General features: G+C 37.7%; 1 protein-coding gene across 5 annotated transcripts in view; it reads right to left on the bottom strand.

Annotated features, from left to right (window-relative positions):
- The window catches only part of LOC124855789 (leucine-rich repeat and fibronectin type-III domain-containing protein 2), a 219,324-nt gene that overhangs the window by 39,164 nt on the left and 165,795 nt on the right, over positions 1-14,365 (bottom strand). For 3 of the 5 annotated variants that reach the window (XM_047345873.1, XM_047345872.1, XM_047345875.1), the window contains one exon: positions 10,711-10,797. The exons of 1 other annotated variant lie outside the window; for it this stretch is intronic. The gene's annotated coding sequence lies outside the window, so the exon portion shown is untranslated. Of the gene's footprint in view, positions 1-2,343; positions 2,414-10,710; positions 10,798-14,365 lie in introns of those variants that run through there. One more of the 5 variants, XM_047345877.1, reaches the window with a different exon arrangement.

The following is a 14,365-nucleotide window of genomic DNA, read 5'->3' as shown; positions in this document are numbered from 1 at the left end:
TCTGATGAGTCCAGATTTACCCTGTTCCAGGGTGATGGGCGCATCAGGGTAAGAAGAGAGGCAGGTGAAGTGATGCTACCCATTATGTCTAGTGCCTACTGTACAAGCCTGTGGAGGCAGTGCTATGATCTGGAGTTGCTGCAGTCGGTCAGGTCTGGGTTCAGCAACAGTATGTGTTCAAAGAATGAGGTCAGCTGACTACTTGAATATACTGAATGACCAGGTTATTCCATCAATGGAGTTTTTCTTCCCTGATGGCATGGGCATATTCCAAGATGGCAATGCCAGGATTCATTGGGCCCGAATTGTGAAAGAGTGGTTCAGGGAGCAAGAGACATCATTCTTAAACATGGATTGGCCACCACAGAGTCCAGACCTTAACCCCATTGAGAATCTTTGGGATGTGCTGGAGAAGGCTTTGCACAGTGGTCAGACTACCATCATCAAGGCAAGATCTTGGCTGAAAATTTCATGCAACACTGGGTGAAAATAAATCTTGTGAAGTTGCAGAAGCTTATCGAAACAATGCCACAACAAATGCATTCTGTAATCATAGCTAAAGGCGGTCCAACAAAATAGTGTGTGTGACCTTTTTTTTTTTGGTGGCGACTTATTTTTTGGCCATGCATTGTAGTAGAAACACTAAAAGTTTAGTCATACATTTGTATTGACGTTTCTTATTAGTCTGGATAATTAGATATGGCCTGTCATTGCTTGGCCCAACTCCACAGAATAAATATAGCAACAGATCAAAGTCTGTGAATAGAACCCAGTTGTAAAACTTAGCATGATATTTACAAAGACAAATCTGGTAAAATAAAATAAAAACTACAGGTGGTGTCTTCTGCACTCATTTTTGTAATGTGAACAATTGAATGGAAAAAGGAAGGGCATGCAGTCTCACTTCCACCTTGAACTCCTTTGTCACACCTACAGGCATTTTTTAAAGGTTTAATATAAATAATTAGCACTACAGATGCTTTCTCTAAATACAGTTTTTTTAAGCCTCCATCATTTTGACCTAGCAAAGTTGTTTTATTTTCCTTGATTGTAATACTTAAACATAAGTGACTTACAACTGATAAGTATCTGGGGGGAAAAGAAAGACAAAATAAACAAATATTTAAAAAACATTTAAATAAACCACACAAAATCATGGCATTCATTGAATCAGTTTACCAAACAACATAACTGTAATATGCAAGAAGAACCAACATGGCAAATCGTAAATGGTTTCAGAATACTAATTTAGGAAAATAAAAACGTTTTGATGTTGCTAACACAAACATTTAGTTAGCCAATGACTAGCTGCATTAGGTATTTTTCACAACCAGACAGTGTTTCAGTACTTGTACAGGAAAATCAGATTTTCCTTGAAATTTATTTTTACATTTGTTGCAAATCGATCCATTTGGGATAGCTATTTTGCAAACTAGTTAATGAGTTAGTAGTTTTTGCTAAATTAATCCAAGAAGTAACCCTTGCATTTTCCAAAAAAAGACAGTGTTTAATCTCAAGAAGATCCCAAAGGTTAAAACAATGATTTTGTTTTTTAATATTTAATACATGTGTTGCAAAGGGACCTGCAATGGTAGCTACCCAGCAAATGAGATAGCTGAATTAGCTATTTGCCAAAAAGAATAAATCCTATACAATTTTCTTTTTAAAAGAGACTGTTTTTTTAACCTCAAGAGTATCCTAAAGGTTGAAAAATGAATTTCCTTTGAAATTCATTCATAATTGTAAAATGACCCATGTGACCTAGTTGCCTATCAAACTAGCTAATTAGCCACATTAGCTTGCTTATTGAAATGTATTTGCACAGTAAAAAAGCCTTATGGGATTTGGACAAAAGATAGACAATATTTTCCAATGTAGACATCTGTATTAATCAAGAATAATTACTTTTACTATATTTAAACATACCTCCTAGACATTAAATCAGTGTTTAATGGCTAATTGTTAAATTCATTACTTTATTGCTGACTTTTCTGTCAATCTACCGTCAGCCCAGGTTTCTCAGCAGTACTCATTCATTGTCGATCCTATACTGACTCACTCAACAGCACTTTAAATGTCTAACACTATTAGACGTCTGAAGTGAATTGTAGCTCACTGAAAACCAATGGTGACTGTATACTGGATGACTAATTCAACACAGTTTATATTGTTCTCTGTGAAAGTAGCTCCCATAGCAACTCCAATAGACGGCTCCCCTCTCTGTATCTTAGATCACTATTCTTTCATCTTTTGTGAGCCTGGCACAGGCACAAAATTGCAGCTTAGTGTGATATATGACATTCCGTCTCAGCAGCGTATGAAAAATAAATTAGATTTCCCTACAACATTTCCTGATCAGCTCCTTCTCCCCGCTCTCATCTCCACTACCATCGTCCTTCTATCTTGAATTCGCACCTGCCTCTCTTCTTCCGGCACATGCATGTAAAGGCCCAACTGCAAGACACAAACACAGATGGTGTGCTTGCATCAAGTGTGTCACAGCAGGTTTCAAGCTCTGAACCAAATGGCTTCAAATCTTCTTGTTTTATTATTATCTAGTTCATATTAATAATGATTTGCAAATCCTGTTCAACCTATATGCAATTGAATACACTAGAAAGACAAGATTTTTATTGTTCAAAACACAGACTTTGCATTTAAGGGAAATTCAAACAGTTTACGTGACACCACTCCTGAAGCACAACAATGAGTAATCATCTCAGCCTTCAGCAAAAACCCTGGTTGGACACTTATTTTTTCTGGTAAAAGCAGAAAGAGTGCAAACCCATAAACCATACAGTGTGGTTCCTACAACCTGGATTAACAAACCAACTGGTGTACATGTTCTGGGGAAGGATAAACAGAGAACTTCCTTAGGACCAGACTGTACACAAATCAAAGTGAAACAAACTGAAATGCATTAAACACAACACTTTCTAATGTACAGACTAGACATTCTTAGGTTGAGATCTCCTGAATCCAGGTGTGCAAACAAAATGTGAGAGGAAAGCTCCACTTCCAAAGGAGAGGTTGTGGGTTCAATCCCAGTGACTGACCAAAAACTCAATGTCCCAACACTTAACCCATATCATTCATGATGTAATCCACCTTTATTCACAATGACCCTCCTTATTAACCAATGATTTCACCTGAAGTTCAGACTTTACTATTTTTCCTGAACTGAAGATATGAGATTACCATTCAATGAAACCTTAATGATTGATACTATCATAGCTATGACTTCCATGTATATTTACCCTAACACCTTGCCCCAACATCTTTCAGCAAAGCAACAGAATAGTAGAACTGTTCAACCCAAAATTAAGAAAGCAAGCTGAGGATGCTAAAAAGATTTAAAAACTTGATAAAGAAAGGTTATTTTATGTTGTTGTTTCTACTTATCTCTGTAGGCTTTTTGTGAGTCTCCCATGTTACCAAGCAAACACAGGCACAATAAACAAGGCAATAAAATCCATGGTATAATTTACAATGGGGAGATTGACCATCATCTTGAAGTTCTTCCATTTTCTTATAATTTTGCCAACATTTGTTGCCTTCTCACCAAGCTGCTTGGCTATTTTCCTGTATCCCATCCCAACCTTGTGCAGGTCTACTATTTTATCCATGATGTCCTTACACAGCTCTCTGGTCTTGGACATTGTGAAGAGGTTGTAGTTTTTTCGATTGAGTGTATGGACAGCTGTCTTTTATACAGATAACAAGTTTAAACAGGTACAGTTAATACAGGTAATAAGTGGAGAACAGGAGGGCTTCTTAAGGAAGAACTAACAGGCCTGTGAGAGCCAGTGTTCTTACTGGTTGTTAGGTGATCAAAAACGTATGCAATAAAATGCAAATAAATTGCTTAAAAAATCCCACAATGTGATTTTCTGGATTTATGTTTTAGATTCCGTCAATCACAGTTGAAGAGTGCATATGATAAAAATTGAAGACTTCTACATGCTTTGCAAGTGGGAAAACCTGTAAAACTGGCAATTTATCAGATACTTTCCTAGTGTATCTGACTGAAACATGGCTCCACTAAAGTTAAACCATCTCCACAAACAGTGCAAAGTGCTTCTATTAGAATGTCAGACCCACGGAATCACACGTTGAAAAGGGGAACTAATTGAAACAATATATGATGGATTTCCTAAGATGCTGCAAAAAGGGGAGTTATTCGATCATTGAGTGGTAGCTTGTCGGTTGCTTCGCTATGAGTCAAAAATGATTTATCAGACTTTTAATCAGTGTGCTATCAAAAGTTATCTTTTATTTCCAAGCTTCTGGATCCTCCTTTAGTCAGGGGAAAATTTATAAAACCTTCAAAGAGACCAAAAAAATCGTGTTAGGAAATTTGATAAAATTAATTAATTTTAGACTTTTAGAAGAGTGTCCATGTGAAATATCCACATAATGGTTGCAATTTTGTATCCAAATAGTTACATTTACAGGCGTATTTTGCACGTTTGCTTTTCTTCTCCCATATTTTCCATATTTCCTTGTCAGTAAGAACCAAAAAGAAAGTCACTCTATTCTAATACTGTTCACTCTCACTTGGATCAGCATAAACCCCCTGCAGCCTGAATTTAAGTATTGTTTTGTTTTGGTACAGGATTTACTAAGCTCGTGAAAGATTTTAACATTGACTAGAAAAGGTTTATTTTGCACATCCTCTATAAGTCTGATGAGTTCTCCCCTTTCTCCTCCAGAGAGAACAGACGCAAAGCATCAAATGCATGTGTGCACTCTTGATCACATTAAATCCATCATGATGCAAAGTGTGCATGAAGAAAGTAGGACAGCTTTTACCACGGCTCAGAACTGACACTTGCTTACAACAGAGACATCATCAGTAACAGATGAAGCCTCATTCTGAAGGACAATGACCCTCTACCCACCTACTTCCCAATCTGCTGCAGTCGCTAGTTAATTTAGGTTTTCCCAGGCAAGTGTCCAAACCAATAAATGTTTCTTCCCATTCTGTTTTTACTGCAAAATGTCAACCTGATATGACTATAATCAGGAATATTTTGTAAAAGGTGGCTTGATTTGAAAACATTTGATGCTGCAGGTGCAGTATGAAGTTTACATACACACATAATGGGGTCATTTAATGGCAGTTTCAGGATATTATTGATGTATTTGAACCGTCTACAGGTCTACAGGTATGAACTGATTATGAATTTTCTCTAATCTACACAGGGACAAAATTATACATACAGGCTCACATATCCATGCATCTCCACTAGATGGTTAAATGTCCGAAGAATTTAGAAAGTAGTAGCAAGTTGAATCTCATCCACATGTTTTTGGCTTACTTTTGGATGTATATTTGACCAGTCTTCTTGGGAGAAATGTAAATATCCTTCAAACTGAAACTAAACTGCTTAGGGTGTTCAGTAACAACCTAGGAACCTCCAAGATTTAAACATGCCATGAAGAAAAACAACTAAAACAGCAGTGTCATTGTTCCCAGTGAATCCAGTTTTACATAGTTATACACCAAGGGTGCTAACCGTAGAAAGAACTCTCTGGCTCAAAATCAATGTCTACAAGCTCAACTGAACATTTGAAACTCCCCAGAATGAACTATTTGTCCACAATGACAAAAAGAGTCTTTAGAGGAGCATGTTTAAGCATGGTGGTGGTAGCAACATGCTTTGGACCTGCTAAAATGGCAATGGTGCGGATGCATTGCACAAAGGAAAAAAATAAAATAATGGAGAACTACTTCCAAATTATTTGGCTATACCTCCATTAACAGCTCCTCTGAATACAATGGGGTGTTCAAATCGGAACATGATACCAATCACATCTGAAAACAGCAGGTTAACATGAAGCTGCTTATATGTGCCAGTTTCAAACTTATTGAAAATCTGTAAACTATGGTTAGGTTCTCAGCACTTTTGTTATTATATAATTTAATTACACAGGTACAAGGGTTACCATGGATGTTACCATCTCTTTTTCAGGAAATGTCTGACTAAAAGCATGTGATTTGTGACAGGAAACCAACAAGTTTAGGAAATATCTAGCAACCGTGTCAAGAAGAGTGGAAATATCCAATCAAAGTTGTTTCTGAAACTTGTAGATGACTACAAAAGGTGTGTAGATGTGGTACGACTTGTAAAGCGTCATTTAATAATACCTAAATTGGCTGTATGTGATGAGTGGATGTGAAGTTTTGACTAGAATTATGCATAAAATTTTATTTGTTTAAACGTTAAAACAACCTTGTTTAAAATGTGTTTTATACTACAATTTACTTTAATGTGTTACAAGAAGCTCTGTGTTTATTGTAACATGAATATTTGACTGTTGTTTGCGTTGTATTAGCCTTAAGCTGCTCCATCAAATTTTTGTTTGTTTGACATTTCAACCACAATTAAACTAATACTTCCCCTCTGGCGCTCAAAATATTTGCAAAAACACAACAGCAGGAAAGAAAATGAGTTATGGGAACATTCATCAGCTACACTACAGAGTCTAAATGGTTTTTACATGTTTTAAGTATTTTACGCAATGACCAACACTGCATCAGGGAGTTAATATCTGGACACAATTAATTCCTGTTCATGATTAAAAATGAACCATGCAACATAAGAAGATAGACACTTGCGGTACTGCTGGTGTTGGGCGGTGTTTTCTTCCTGGCAGCTCAGTAAAAGCAATCTTTTATCTGAGCTCTGTGTGGGAATTTTACGAGAATGGATATTTCCTATTTCATGCAGCAAAACCACAAAAATGTGATGTGATATTTAATCCACAGTGATACGATTGGTAAAGATCATTCCCACACAGATTAACTGGTAAAATCGAACTGTATTAGACTGACATACAGTCAAACTCTGTAGCATAAGAAGCCAGCTGCACCTGCTCCTGGTAATCGTCCTTTTCCAGTTAGGAGTTATCAAGATTCTCTGCTCTATACGTCTATTTATATAGGACTGACTGACTAGTGCTATATGCATCTACAGGTGTTGGACAATGAAACTGAAACACCTGTCCTTTTAGTGTGGGAGGTTTCATGGCTAAATTGGACCAGCCTGGTAGCCAGTCTTCATTGATTGCACATTGCACCAGTAAGAGCAGAGTGTGAAGGTTCAATTAGCAGGGTAAGAGCACAGTTTTGCTCAAAATATTGAAATGCACACAACATTATGGGTGACATACCAGAGTTCAAAAGAGGACACACTGTTGGTGCACGTCTTGCTGGCGCATCTGTGACCAAGACAGCAAGTCTTTGTGATGTATCAAGAGCCACGGTATCCAGGGTAATGTCAGCATACCACCAAGAAGGACGAACCACATCCAACAGGATTAACTGCGGATGCAAGAGGAAGCTGTCTGAAAGGGATGTTCAGGTGCTAACACAGATTGTATCCAAAAACAAAAAACATAAAACCACGGCTGCCCAGATCATGGCAGAATTAAATGTGCACCTCAACTCTCCTGTTTCCACCAGAACTGTCTGTCGGGAGCTCCACAGGGTCAATATACACGGTCGGGCTGCTATAGCCAAACGTTTGGTCACTCATGCCAATGTCAAATGTCGGTTTCAATGGTGCAAGGAGCGCAAATCTTGGGCTGTGGACAATGTGAAACATGTATTGTTCTCTGATGAGTCCACCTTTACTGTTTTCCACACATCTGGGAGAGTTACAGTGTGGAGAAGCCCCCAAAAAGCGTATCACCCAGACTGTTGCATGCCCAGAGTGAAGCATGGGGGTGGATCAGTGATGGTTTGGGCTGCCGTATCATGGCATTCTCTTGGCCCAATACTTGTGCTAGATGGGCGTGTCACTGCCAAGGACTACCGAACCATTCTTGAGGACCATGTGCATCCAATGGTTCAAACATTGTATCCTGAAGGTGGTGCCGTGTATCAGGATGACAATGCACCAATACACACAGCAAGACTGGTGAAAGATTGGTTTGATGAACATGAAAGTGAAGTTGAACATCTCCCATGGCCTGCACAGTCACCAGATCTAAATATTATTGAGCCACTTTGGGGTGTTTTGGAGGAGCGAGTCAGGAAACGTTTTCCTTCACCAGTATCACGTAGTGACCTGGCCACTATCCTGCAAGAAGAATGGCTTAAAATCCCTCTGACCACTGTGCAGGACTTGTATATGTCATTCCCAAGACGAATTAACGCTGTATTGGCTGCAAAAGTAGGCCCTACACCATACTAATAAATTATTGTGGTCTAAAACCAGGTGTTTCAGTTTCATTGTCCAACCCTTGTATGTGCATATAGTACATAGATGTTTCAATAGCTCATTTATTTTTTCACACTTTATTGCAGTTATAATTTTTATGGATTCTTCGTCTCTAGAGCCTTTAGTCAAAAGCTTCATTTTTGCTTCAAGAATGCTAAGTGTTGCTAATTCTAATAGTTTTCCTTGCCTTTGAACTACAAATTATGTAGTAATGATTGACAAGGTTAACAATGCTGTAGTTTCCTCAAAAATGTAAATGCAGTAAAAAATAAAAAGAACTAAACAACAAGGATGCACACTGACTTAGGTAAAATATTTGATCAATGCTTGTTTTTCAGCTTTATCAGATCAAGAAAGGGCAGGAATGCTGTCATGTGCTTATAATACGCAAGCATTTACATGTGTAGGAGGTGTTGATAGCCTGGTTGGCTGTTCACAAAAGAAATGTAATGCGGAAATGAGAAGGATTAGTTCATATGCAGCTAGTGCACATTTTTTTTTTTTTTTTTTTTGCAGTCATTGTCGAAGAAGGATTTTGGGTCGGACCAAAGTGCCGACAAGAGCTTGGCAGCCACATCTTAGTTTATTCTCAAAAAGGTCAAAAACGTAACAAAAACACTGCAGGTATGAATCCGAGACAAAATCCAAAACTTACAAAACACTGCAGGTACCTAGGCAAAACGTAGCATAAGTGAAGCATAAACAAAACATAGTCATGGTAGGGAAAGGGGTAGTGACGAACACAAGGAACAGAGACACCAAACCAACTAATATACTGGGGAAAGACAAAGGCAGGTAATCAAGGGAACTGAGAACAGGTGCGACAAGGAGGCAGGGAAGCAGCAGGAACAGGTGAAACAAATACAAAGGCTGAGGAAGAGTGAAAGTACTAAATAAACAACAGAAAACACAAACTAAGCAAGAGAATAAATCAGAGGAGGAAATAAAGAACTAGAATAACTATAAACTAAAGTAAACAGAGAAACTAGAGGGGAACATAGAAACAATAACCTAAGAAATAAACAAAGAGTCCATAAGGAGAATCTAAGTTACAAAATAAACAAACCAAATGAAAACAATAACTAAAGCAGGACTACAATACATACTAGGAAATGATAGAGGGAGGAAAATAAACTAATAAACATGAAGCCCAATCCAAAATGGAAACCACTAAACAAAAGTTAGCGCAAAGCCACAAGCAAAGTCCAAAATGTCACTCCGTGACAATCATGGCAAAAAAGGTTTAATTATCAAGTCTTTATTGCCAAGTTTGTGACACAAACAAGGAATATGACTCTGGTAAACTTTGCTCTCAGCAAAGTTTTTTTTCTTATATCAGGTAATGGAAATAATAATAAAAATGTTTAAATGTACACATATACAAGTGACTTTATTTAGATTTAACATCAAGTTAGCAGAAAACCAGTGTCAAAAACTAAGTACGCTCTTACTGCTCCCAAGGTAAGTGGGACCACCTCTAAAAGCAGGAATTTTCTGAGTTTGATGCTTTTAACAATACACTGGCGGAGAGACATTAGCAATTATCTTAGAGAAGCAATTGTTGCTGTCCATAAATCTGGCAAAGGTTCTAAGGTCATGTTCAGATTTTTTAAAGCCAACCATTTTACACAAAGAAGGATTATTCCCAATTGAAAAACTTTCTCCAGTTTTCCCAGGAGTGGATGTCCCCGAAAATTCCTAGTAAGAAGAAGATGCAAGAGCTTCATCTCAGACTCTACAGGCCTCAGTTACCATTTAAAATGTTAAAGTTCATGACATTAAATTTTTTTTTAAATGGCTTGTATAGCCTTGGGTTTTGCAAAGTGCCATCTGAATGAAACACAAGACATCTGGAACAATGTCCTTTGGAAAGATGAGATCAAATTAGAGGTGTCTGCACAGGACCAATTTTAAGGAAAACCAAGTGCAGCATGGCAGCACACACCTCATAGTACCTGTCAGGCACATTGGTGGAGGAGTGATAATTTGGGCCTGTGAAGCTTTTGTGGATCCAGGCTCTTTGCAAACAATAGAAATGCTGGGGTGGAACTTTAAGAGAGCTGTGCAGGAATTAACACCTGGAAGACCTAGAGGAGCTGAAGTAACATTGTAAAGAAGAGTTGACAACAATTCCTTCACAATGATGCAAGACTGAAAACAGAGGTATAGAAAACAGAAAACAGAGGTATCGCTTCTAAAGGTAGTTCAATGAACCATTGAATCATGGGATGGCCCTACTTTTCTGGACAAAGTTTTTCCATTGTGACTTCATCTTTGTTTAATTAATATTGACAGTGTGAATTCTTTTGTTTTTATTTTGTTAATTTCTTCTTTCTGGTGAAAGCAAGCAAGCATAAATCCACTAATCAGGTCAGAACGTCTCACATTTATAAAATTTCCACCAAGACCTCAGGTTTCTGTGAATTCGCATTCATAAGAAAGCGATTTCAGGCTTCACGCTGTAAGAAAAAGCGCAGCTTACCTATATTGTGGTGTATTGTGCCATATGGTCCCTAAGAAAAACCTCCAAGCCACACATTCACACCAGTGAGCGGGAGGAACACTCAGCCTACAGAGAGGAGATAAAAGAGAATGCCGTTCAAAAGTCCACATCCTACACATCTCTTTTGCATGAACATGTTGGTGGGGAAGGTGTAGAAAATGAAAAGGTCAAGTGCCTTTCCTTAGCAGGTGAATACTAAATCAGACTTTATGCATTAACAAATCACTTGATGTTTTACACATTTGACCTTTGTGTCTGTTAGTAATTCTGACACAGTTAGAAAACTGAACCATCTTCTTCACATCCTAAACAAAACAGGCGTTATTATATGTCTCCGCCAAAGGCAAATCTTGCCACTAAGCTACAAAGCCTTTTAGAAATGCAGACAGCAGCGCTATGATTTGCAGTGAATTATGTGCTTCTCAAACAAAAGAAGGGTGAAAGGAAAGGGGGAGGGAGATAATACTGCTTTAAGGAAAATTATTGAAATTTAGCACAGCATGGTGTTTATGCTGGGGTTTGGTTCCCAAGTGACATTATAATCTCTGCAAAGACTTGACGGACATTATTTGTCTCTTTGTTCTCAAATTTTTAATGATCAGTCGTCCCCACAAGCTGTTTTCTTTTCTAAACACGCAGCAGGGGCGCTGCATTACGTGTTTGCATTGGCAATTAGTGTGGGGGTGAGTGTGTGGGTGCAGATGCATGCATGTCATTGAGGACGTTTGAGCTCTGCTTCATGTGTGAGAAACCGTAAATTACATATAACTCTCAAATGTCATGCACATACGACATGCCTGTTTATATGCAGAAGGAAACAGATAATTGTTGCCCTTCAGTTCATTGGGTTGTCACTGGTTGTAAGCATGTTTATTTAGGGTTAGGGTTTTAGGGTTCATGAGGTCTACTTTCACAGAACCACATAATCCAGCCGTTTCTATTTATGCTGATTCCTGAAACAATCCCTTTCATAGACATCCAGACTCTTGCATTATTTTACCTCTAGTGTCTCTTTCCAGTTCATTACTGTGTGGTTCACCCTCATCTTTGTCCTTATGTCCAGCAGCTGATGTCAGCCTTTTGAATGAAAGGCTGGACACACACCCACCAGTTCTTTGTTTCTGGAGACTGTCCCACTTAGTTCTTGGTTTTATTTTTATTTTATTAACTAGTGGCCTTTATTGTACAGTACTCAGACATGAAACAGTGTTGAGAGAGATGTAGGAAACATGCAGCAAATGGCCTGAGACCAGAAACTGAAGCCAGGAAAGCCACGCTAGTTCTACCAACTGAGCCACGAGCCCCCCTCCTGGAATATGATTCAAACCTGCCTATTTTTGTTACTAGCCCAAACCACAAAGGCATGTATGGGCCAAAAAAACCAAGCTATATCACTTAATAAACATGTCAAATATGAATGAATCCATAAGTTAGGTATACACAACACACAGTGAATGAAATAGATTAATGCTAAAAAAACAAATTCAGTAAATTTAAAATGGGCTGCACAGTGGCACAGTTGGTAGCAATGTTGCACGGTGGCACAGTTGGTAGCAATGTTGCCTTGCAGCAAGAAGGTCCTGGGTTCAATTCCCAACCGGGGGTCTTTCTGCATGGAGTTTGCATGTTCTCCCCGTGCATGCGTGGGTTCTCACCGGGTACTCTGGCTTCCTCCCACAGTCCAAAGACATGCCTGTTAGGTTAATTGGTCACTCTAAATTGCCCTTAGGTGCATGAATGAGTGTGTGTGGTTGTTTGTGTGTTGCCCTGCAATGGACTGGCGACCTGTTCAGGGTGTACCCCGCTTCTCGCCCATAGACTGCTGGAGATAGGCACCAGCTCCCCTGTGACCCACTTTGGAATAAGCGATAGAAAATGACTGACTGACTAAATTTAAAGTGGTACGTGAAACTGAAATAAAACAGATTAAAATAAAATTAAAACAAAGGTAAATAAATGACACATTGATTATAAATAGGTAATTAAATAACCAAGCCAGTTTATAATGTAAAAACCACTGCATAAAATAACATTAATTACTAACATAAAACATTATTAATAAAACATATTTCAAAGATAAATAAGTACACAAATAAAAGAAAACACACGGACGTAAAAATACACAAAAAACTTCATTCTGAAAAAAATCTATATTTAAGAAAAATTATTAATTAATAAGCCATATTAATACGTATTAATTAAATGTATTACCAAAACATACAATATATTTTAAGTAGAAACATAAACTAAATAAAGTAAAATAAATAAATTGTGAATAAATACTCATATACATCCATCAAAATATAATTTAAGTAAATACATGACATATTTAATTGAATAAATAAATAAAAAAATTAAATAAATAAATAAGCAGTTAGTAAAGTAAAAAAAATAACTTAAATATAAATGTATAAATAAAAAATAGTAAATTAGGATTCATCGATCGACTGAAAAAATATCTGAAATTAAGGACACAGACACTCATGTTATAAAATGTGTAATTTTTAATAAAACAGAAATACATGAATTTCAATCTATTTTCCTCATATGTTTTATTTAATCAGGAAAATTATTGAGAATGTATCAACTGACTTAAAATGAAATATGATATTAGTTATCTCAGTATATTTTACATAGAAATATTTGTATTTTGTTATTTACTATTGAAATATTGATGTTTGCTTGTTCTGATTTAGTTCCAGTTTTTATTATGCGATAACAGATTGAAGTATCTGTTTGACAACAGCCGCCTTTATTGGGTTTTTGAACTTTAATAAAACACAAACCTTACTAAAAATGTGTAAAGGGGGCGCTAGCGAGCCAGTGATGTAGTAGATGGTGTTTTATATCAGCTCCTCCACTTCAATTCGGGGAAAAACATTTTACACTCCCATTTTTGCTATTTTTGGTGGCGTCGTTGGTCAATAAAGCCTGGAAAAATAGTCAAGCCAAAGAAATTGCCCCAAAAAACCCTTGAAGAGGAAAAACTTTATAAAATAAAGGTGAGCGATTTGGAGGGCCACATGAGAAGAAAAAATATTAAAATTGTCGGTCTGCTGGAAAAAATCAAAAAAGGCTCTCCAATCACTTTTGTGGCCGATTTGCTACCTAAGCTTCTGAGACCTGAGCAATTTCCCCAGGGGGGTCAAGGTGGACCGAGCCCACCGCGTTGGCGCACTAAGCGACAAGCCACAAATTATGATTGCCAGGATATAGCCATCAAAGAGAAGATAATCCAGGTGGTTTGCAACAGAGGTTCGCTAAATTACGATGGGCAGCGCATCGTGATCTTTCCAGACCTCAGTGGAAGTGGTAAAAGATCGCAGTTCGACGTTGTTAGACTGAAGTTCAGGGAGTCAGGTGTCTGACATGGTGTTTCTGTTTCCTGCACATCTGATTGTGACCCATGCTGGTCAAACCACAATATTTCAGTCATCAAAGGAGGCAACCTCATATGTGGACAAACACCTACAACCTCCAGGAGTACATCTATGGGTACACGGTAAAGTATGTTTTTCTTTCTTACTTAAGTTCCTAAGACTTTTGAAAACAGAATGCTTAATTTCAATGGAGTGTTAATAATTCGCTTGTAAGGGGTGGTAGTGGGCTTCTTAGGTGCTTCTTGTGTGGGTAT

This window comes from Girardinichthys multiradiatus, chromosome 19 (assembly GCF_021462225.1).
Source record: "Girardinichthys multiradiatus isolate DD_20200921_A chromosome 19, DD_fGirMul_XY1, whole genome shotgun sequence".
Lineage (NCBI taxonomy): Eukaryota > Metazoa > Chordata > Actinopteri > Cyprinodontiformes > Goodeidae > Girardinichthys > Girardinichthys multiradiatus.
This window is presented reverse-complemented; position numbering and strand designations above follow the sequence as displayed.